The following is an 8,828-nucleotide window of genomic DNA, read 5'->3' as shown; positions in this document are numbered from 1 at the left end:
AGGTGGCTAATGAAAGAATCGTAATAAATGACAGTCGTAACGTTCCGTACCCAAACAATTACCTCCTCCTCCTCCTCCTCTACAAACAGCCTTGTCGCACAATCAGGCTAGGAAACAAAAGAGACGAGTTAAAACGCTGCGCCTTATAGCGTAACGGCGACAACCTGTGTCTCCTTTTGTGTGCGTTATGTGAACAAGGGAGGCGCGTCATCGAAGCGAGATGACGCGCCAGGAACACTCCAGGGCTCGACTATTGTGGCAATATGCAAAACGAGGCGCGAGTAAAGACGGGAAAATGGTGAAGAGAGCCCGTTGAGACGCGGCAATTGTGTACAAAGTTGGGCCCCGCCGCATTGAATTAATAACAAGCTCACCGCCAGGAGAAATGTGGTCATTGGAATACAAAACCTGTTTGGACCTTCAGTCATGCTCTTCTTCTGTCTGATCGCCACCACCGAAGTACATCCTTCACGTGCGTTCTTTGTTATTCTTCTGTGAATTCCTGGATTCCTGGACACGCAGGCATACGGGGGAATGCAGCGGCTGATGAAGTAGCGGATCTATAGCACATCTGTCCTCATCAAAGCATCTGGTGCCGTACTCCAAAGCCGATGTGCAAGACATATTGAGGTCTCTTATACAGACTATGACTAGGCAGCAATGGCAGCAAGGTGAAGCGAATTCCTCGTTGCTCCATCATGTTGACCCGGATCTGAAATTTAGAGTTCCGTCCACGTTGCCTCGGTGTACCCAGACGCTCTTGCACATGTTCCGTCTGAACGTGCCATACGGGCGCCAACTCCTCCATAAATTTGGGAAGGCATATTCAGCGAACTGTACACTTTGTGCAACCGTGGAGGACACTGAGCACATTCTCGTGCACTGTTCTAGATACGCAACTCAAAGGGCTACCATGAAATCTGCTCTAGACCGACTGGACAACCGCACCTTTGACCTTGTAAAAGTGCTGGGTTCTTGGCCATCTGAGAAGAGGGATGCTGCCTTGTCAGCGCTTGTGACATTTATTCAGAGATGTGCGTTGGAGTCAGTCTACTAGGACCATGTAATTCACTGTGCAGTAATTCACGATTTTTTGGATTTTGGCCGATAGTTATCGTGAAAGTGGGGGTGAGGGGGGTTTGTTGTTATATTTATTTTTCTCGGGGGGGGGGGGATCTGTTTATGGGAGTAGCCGAATTCGTCGTGTGACGAATTCAACCTCTTCCTAGTATTTTCAACATCAACATCTTCCGTGAATAATGTTATACAATCTTAGCCAAAAGCCACAGTTCTAAAACGGAACATGCCGGCATTTCGCGCTCACGCCAAAAGACACACACACACAGAGACACATACATTGGATAATGATGAGGTGGGCGATTCACCGCCGCTGAGGAGGTACACTAACCTATTGCGCATTGGGAACGGATGAGGAATGATGATGGGGGGAGCACTTTCAGAGAGCCGTCACCAGACCGGTGGAGCGCAAGTACTCCGCAAGAAGACGAAGGCCTTGCATCTGGTGGGCAGCGCCAAAAGAACTCATGCCTGACCAAACTAATATCAGGACAACTCATACTAGACTCAACTAGTATCGTGACAACTCATGTTACTACAACTCATGCTGGGATATCTCATACCAGGTCACCTCATACCAGGACAACTCATGCCACATTTACCCCTTAAAAAGAGAGCACCCTATCCATAACAGTTAGTCCATCAGCACATGGTCGGCTAGGAGTTTGCTATGTGGTGAAGTTCTGTTTTAACAGTGTACGAGACCGTCCCTTTACAGGGTTTCTTAAATACTTCTCAGAGTATTCAGTACTCTACTCAAATCACTCTCAGTTTTGAGTATTTTGTACTCTATTTTAAAGGAGCAATGATGTGGCATCCAACATCACTCGAACTCCAGCCTCGTCTCTCAAGCTGTCTACCAGGAGTCACCATGCACAATATTTTCGCTCCGCGGAGCGCTATAGCTGTGCAATAGAAATTACATGAAATAGCCGTAGAAAGCAGTCGCGGACGGCCGACACGATGCTCTCGTGACGTAGTGAAGGCTCCGTGCCCTGTTCCTTTGTTTTTTCTTCGCAGTTCATGCGGTGTTTGTACGTGCTTCAGCTGTGCCGCTGTACGTCACTGGTCACGTGAGGGGAGCAGCACACGTCAGGACGTCCTCGCGTTCTGCGATGCGCTCTTTTCACGAGCAAAAAGGATTTTTCGAAGGTGTTCGGAACAGAGCCCTCGCCCTCGCGCTCTGTAGGTCACTTACGCTCATCATTCTTTCGCAGGAACCCATTTTAATTCGTTGGAGAACTCTCTGCACCGAAAAACGAAAAAAAAAATTAGGGGTCAACTCAGTGCTCCTTTAACGGCGACGTTATCAGTGCGCCTAACACTCGCTATTGTCACGACATACAACTCCATGTTGTTCGTTTTCCAATCAATTAATCAATCACTCCGACGGGCAGCATAAGGCATGCATGAGGCAACGAACCGCATATATGAAAGTGTCTTAACTCTCATCTAATGATGAAACCTACGTAGAAATGATAATGAAACGTCGAATGTGACGAAGGTGCTTTTCTCCTTTTTTCAAATCGAAGAATACATTAGGGTACTTGTGTTGAGCTTACCCCATAACAAGATACAATACATAACAAGGTACAAGTGATGGGTAAAAATTATAGCCCCCGTCCTTACCGGTGCATTCCTTCGCGCGATAACAAATACACAAGTGCTAGCGAAAGCGATAATGAGCTCAATTTTATTCCTTCCCTATATTGCGCTCGGAACCAATTCCATGTCTCACTCCAATGGAAAGCAATGAAACTGGATGAGGTGCCGGAAAGAAGCATTGTGGAAACGGCTACTTTACGGGACCACAAATTGGATCCGAGTGCGCTCCTGGAATTCGATGAAAGCCAAAATGACGCTCCCAATTTTTCCCAAGAACAATCTTGGGTGAGCCCCGAGGGAGATGCCTTCCGCCAGTTCTTATGAGCAACAATTTTTACCGCCGTTCTTTTGTCGCTTATTTTTGTTCCGCAACAATTAAGAATACAAGACTGAGGGCTAGAGCAGATGTGCAAGAACTATATACGTTCCGCATTCCTGCATTGACTGCTTGCAGACCGTCAGCACGGGTTGTCCGTCTGGCACTCGTTTCTAGTCTGAAACGAGTCCGCGCTAAAGCTGACGTAACCGGACACAACATACTTCTACTATGTGTACCGGGACATCGTGAAATTCCTGACAGCCCGCTAGCGGCACATGCAGACGATGAAAGAGGTTAAAGGGGAGTAGAAGTCACTGAAAAGGTTAGCCAGCTGCGGGACTCGAACCCACATCTTCTGGATTACCGTTCCAGGGCTCTATCAATTTCAGCTAAGCTAACACGCCTCCCCAATGAGTTCTAAGGTTGCGTCTTTAGGGACAAAGCTCGCCCACTCACTCACTCATTCCATTTTCCCTGTTGCATGTTTTCTCACTTACACACACATTCGTACGACGGGGTGACGCGAGCAGCATCTGTTTAACTCGATGGAAATAGACCTCTACCCGAGAAACGTCACCATGACGTTGGTAGACAGACTGAAACCGAAACAAATCGGAAGGGGGAGGGCTAGGTTCCACGAGTGGCCACTTGTTCGCTGCATCCTTTAAACGTTTACCCGAGAAACGTCACCATGACGTTGGTAGACAGACCGAAACCAAAACAGATCGGAAGGGGAGAGCTGGGTTCCACGAATGGGCAATTGTTCGCTGAAAGAAAAGTAGGACCGAAGGTCGCGTCCCTTTCAGAGACCATCGTAATTAACCTCAAGACCGCGGCTTTCGGACGCGACCTTGTTCGCCACTAGCTTTGAACGTAGTTCAACTCTACCAAACTCGTAGCGCTGTCGAACATTATGACGTCATTTGTTTACAAACAGGTGGAGGTCTATTGAAAGAAAAGTAGGACCAAAGGTCGCCATCGTAATCGTAATCCCCACAGGACCGTGGCTTTCGTGCGCGACCTTGTTTGCCCCTAGTTTCGAGCGTAGTTGAACTCTACCAAATCGCGTGGCGCTGTGAAACACTATGACGTCATTTGTTTACAAACAGGGAGAGGTCTATTGGAGTTCTGAGGCTGGAACACCGAAGACGCAATACCTCAAGTGCGTGGGTTCGAGTCCTGCAGATAGCTAACCCTTTCAGTGACTTCTGACTCTCTTTTCATTCAGTGATCCTATAGGCACTTGAAGCTTTGTGTTTTTGGTGTTCCAGCCTCAGAACACCAATTTCCGTCGAGTTAAAGGTGAGCTAAACTGCTGATCAGACTTTGTCCAAAAAGCCAGAACGAGTGAAAGCAGGGCTTTCACTGTACAAGAAGCGCAAGACAATATGTGCGCGGTCCACACGGCACTAAGTTTTATCCACTCCTGATCTTCAGCTGCCTTCATGGATCATCTTTAGTGACTCAAGGTGCGCGTTACAGATTCTGGCTTCCATGTTCACTACGGGACCCCTAGCATCAGCAGTACAAGATGTCTTGCGCACACACGACGCGGCGACATAACCATCAATATGTGCGGGTCTTCGAGTAACCCAAGCACTTTCATTGTTTACGAAGCTGGTGAAGAAGCGAAATCAGCACACCTCTTTCCTTCCTCTGATGCTTCTAAACGTCACTGAGGTACATCAAACGGGACCAACGTCTTTCGGGATCCTGTATTTCCCGGCTCGGTGCCAAACGACGTTTTGCATCGTCACCCTATCCAAGACATATTCAGGCTCAGCCGCGTCTTGCGGGGGAGAGCTACCGGAAACGTAGTGTCTCTGCCACAAGCTGCACAACCTAACAGCTACAATATTGCGGCTCCACCGCTGCGGAGAGGTTTCACTTCAACGCAATAGTGTGGCTAATACCAGTGTCACACGGGACCGTCTTCAATGATCGTTGAAACCAATGGTCACTGAACATGCGCCTAGCGCCGCCTAGCGTGAAGCATGTCAACTTCTCAAACAGCATTGGTCCAATACTCCCTGACGGGTTGGCAAGTTACGCGCTTGATGGCGCTACGGGGATGTTCAATGGCCATCGGTCTCAATGATCATTGAAGACTGCCCCTGTGACAGGAGTATTATAAAGTGATGTCATTTCTGTTACTTCTGAAGGCTCCTCGACGAGATTCACAGATAATACGTTACGGAACGACAATCCTCGTGAATGTAATCTATAGTGGCTCGATTAATTTCAAAACTCTGCTTTAAAAATGCAGCAATGTGATTGGTGGGCCGCGTGAAACGTTAAAATGACGTCGACGGTATTGGTGTGAGAACTCGGAGCGTGGAGCACATTGAAGTCGTGAGATGTCATGCACGACGCGTTTTGTAATTACTATGTGGTACTATGTCGTTGTCGACCTCTATATTTCGGAACACATTTTTACAAGTAAGATGAACATTTGCGATCATGTTCGTCCCCACCTTCAACCTTTGAAGGTGGGGCTTATTGTGAATGTGCTTCTCTCCACGAAGTTGGTTACCTAATGCTCTCAAAACTGAACTTTGCGCTCCCTTTAAACGAAGCAAGAAAACTTAAAAGTACAGTGAGGTAGTCCCCCATTTCTTTTCGTTTTTTTTTTCTTTTTTTACTTTTGTCTGCGGCATATTCTGCAGAAAATAAAATGTGCTCCAGGGAAAGAACAATTAGCGTAGGTAAACTGCCAGCGAGGCCCCTGTTCTGCATACCGTTCAAATATTATCCACAGTCTTAAAAATGAACTTTACCGCATAGCACGCTCCTAGCCGACCATCATCTTGAATGATACCGTTATCTGCCCTGATTTGTTGAAAACAGAAGGCGTACGCCTTTTTGTGACACTTATGCTGTCCATAATTGTCACACAAAAAAGTCGTACGCTCCCCGTTTTCAACAAATCAGGGCAGATAACGGTATCATTCGAGATGAGGGTTGGCTAGGAGCATGCTATGCGGTGACGTTCACTTTTAAGCGTGGCACTCTTTCAAATATCATGGAAGTGATCGAGGGAAAAAGGAGCGTACTGCGCGACGTGAGCAATCTTCCTGGTACACTGTTAAAACAGAACTTCACCACATAGCACGCTCCTAGCCAACCATCATTCCGAATGATATCATTCTGTGTCCTGATTTGTTCAAAACAGGGGGGGAGGCGCCTATCTGGGACAAGATAATGCGTCCCAGATAGGCGCCTCCTCTCATTTTCAACAAATCAGGACACATAATGATATCATTCGGAATGATGGTTGGCTAGGAGCGTGCTATGTGGTGAAGTTCTGTTTTAACAGTGTAGGGCCGATCATGTCACTCACGACACAGACATAGAATTGCGCAGTGGAAGAAAAAAAGAAGGAAGAAGGAAACCATGGTGAGCTGCCGACGTCAGCTGAGGAGATCCAGCCGCCCGTCCGAGGCTACCTTCACCGAGTGGTTCGCTCCTGACAGACAGCTTGACGAAGAAAACAGCATTCCGTGCCGTGTTAAATGCCACGTCCCCCGCTTCTCCGAGAAACCATCTCTACTTCTTCGTTCCGCGCGCGCGTTATTATCCAGAGAAGACGTGAGAATAACACTCTGTTGCGGTGACAAATCACTTGGCCGCCGAGAAACAATGCGTGCCTATAAAACATCGTCCAAGTACCAGACATCGATCAAGTATCAAAATAAAAAATAAGGGCGAGGAACCGCAATCCCAAAGAAGCTTCCTGAATCAATGAATAATGGACGCAGGGCGAAGAAGAAGAGCCCTCGAATCACTCGCAATCAGAATCAGAAACTTGGCTTCTATGCCAGCTCGCTTCGGTCTCTGATAGATGGAGATTCCACGCTGCTCTACCCGGTCGGGTTATGACATTCTGATGTATTTCCTGTATTCCCCGCTGGATTGTATCTATACGCCTGCTTCATTTTCTTTATACGGCGCTCTCCCGGCGGAAACCAGCGCTTCCGAACGAGTGCGGAAGATGGAATAGTGAAAACAAGATTTGCGAAGGTGCGCTTATGCACACGCTGGGGTAGGTAGCAGAATAGATAGTTTTCGGGGCGTCCTCTATGCACCATGGACGAGCGGCGTTTGCAGTACGTCGCTATACTGAGGTAGGGGGAGGGATGCCGCTGAAATTCGAATGACTGGATATACACTTGGAACTTGCTGCACTAAATCAGGGGGATGCGCCCTCGTCAAACAGCATGATGCTGTTTTTTGGCCACCCCTATGTAACTCTGACTTGTATTGAAATAAAGATGAATTGAATTGAATTGAAAACTTACTGTGCACCGAAAGACAGGGCAACAGGACAACAGGTGTTACATGCAGTGTACAATGACTCAAAATTTCCGCTTACAACCTGCTATTAATTGATTAAAGCGACCGTGAAGCGACCCCACAAACCTCTGCAAGCAGATGTAGTGCATTCCTAGCTGCTATTCCATTCATCATGTGGACTATATGAACCCAACATTTGTTGGAATAACGGAGATATTAAGTAAAAACCACGGCCAAAAAAGGCGACTGCTTCGACACCGCCGCTGCCGGTACGGCGGGGAAACGGGCCGTGACGTCAAGAGCAGGTGACCTTAGCCACTGGCGGGCTAGCTCATACAGGGTGTTTCACGAAAATGCCCCGGCTGAATAATTCGTGAACAGGTGGCGCCATCGAAGAAATTTCTTTTTGGTAAAGATCCTTGGGACATCGGCTATGAACTGAGTAGTGAGCGGATCATTTGCATACGATTACTAATTAAATAAACATCCTAACTTTTAAATTGTAACTCGCACGCTTACGGAACCTCTGTTTTACCCATCGGGACCTTCAGCGAAAAATATTGCAAGAAAAAAAAAACCTTTGACAGTTAGTGATTTTTTTCGAGTAATTAATTGGTTTCGGTTTACATATTTCTTGCGCGGAGCAGTGCACCAATGCGCTCTTCGGATCAGCTATCCGGCTGTCGATTTCCTGTTCATCCGCCTGGTTGACACACGGGGGTGACGGAAGATAAGGAACAGCCGCAAGCCCGCAGGAAATGCTTTGCTGTTCCTTCTCCTTCTCTACACTCTTGAAAATGAGGGGGGTGGGGTAATGGCAGGATAGGCTCGCCGCTGTGAACTGAAAATGAACTTCACCACATAGCACAATCCTACCCATGCAGCACACGACATCGGGCCGATATCGGCAGCAAGTTGGGCATGTCGGCCCAACATATCCCCGACACTGCCAACTTGTGACCGATGTACATGTAAATGAAATGACAACGTTCTCTCCCTTGATTTGACGAATATGGGAGCCGTGCATTTCTTTTCTTTTTTTTTTCTTCTTCTTCTTTTTTTACAAATGATGCCTTACATAACAGAAACAATAAAATGCTCCGGCTGCCCTTTTTAACAAGTCGGGTGATAACGTTGTCATTCGTGATCTAAGGGGCATGCTATGTGATGCAGTTAATTACCCAAGCAGCACAATGTACTGAAAGTCGAGTGCAATAGGGGTGGACGGTATGTGTGTTATCAATGTTCCTTAGCTTCAAGAGTCTGTTCAAGGTCTTCCACCTACCCGTCCACACCTATTGCACTCGACTTTCAGTACATTGTGCTGCTTGGGATTATTACGAGTGTATCCCACTAGTTCACAGCGCTCGCGACGCATTCGTCATCATCAATGATAAGAGCTCGCTATCTCACGCACGGAACGACAGAACCGCCAGCGCTGTTTACCAGTCGCTTTGAGGAGGAATACCGAAGTCCCTCTTGCGGCTGTTCCTAATCTTCCGTCGCCCCCGTGCATGAACCAGGTGTATGAACA

The sequence above is a fragment of the Ornithodoros turicata genome, chromosome 9, assembly GCF_037126465.1.
Source record: "Ornithodoros turicata isolate Travis chromosome 9, ASM3712646v1, whole genome shotgun sequence".
Classification (NCBI taxonomy): domain Eukaryota; kingdom Metazoa; phylum Arthropoda; class Arachnida; order Ixodida; family Argasidae; genus Ornithodoros; species Ornithodoros turicata.
Note: the sequence above shows the minus strand (reverse complement) of the source record.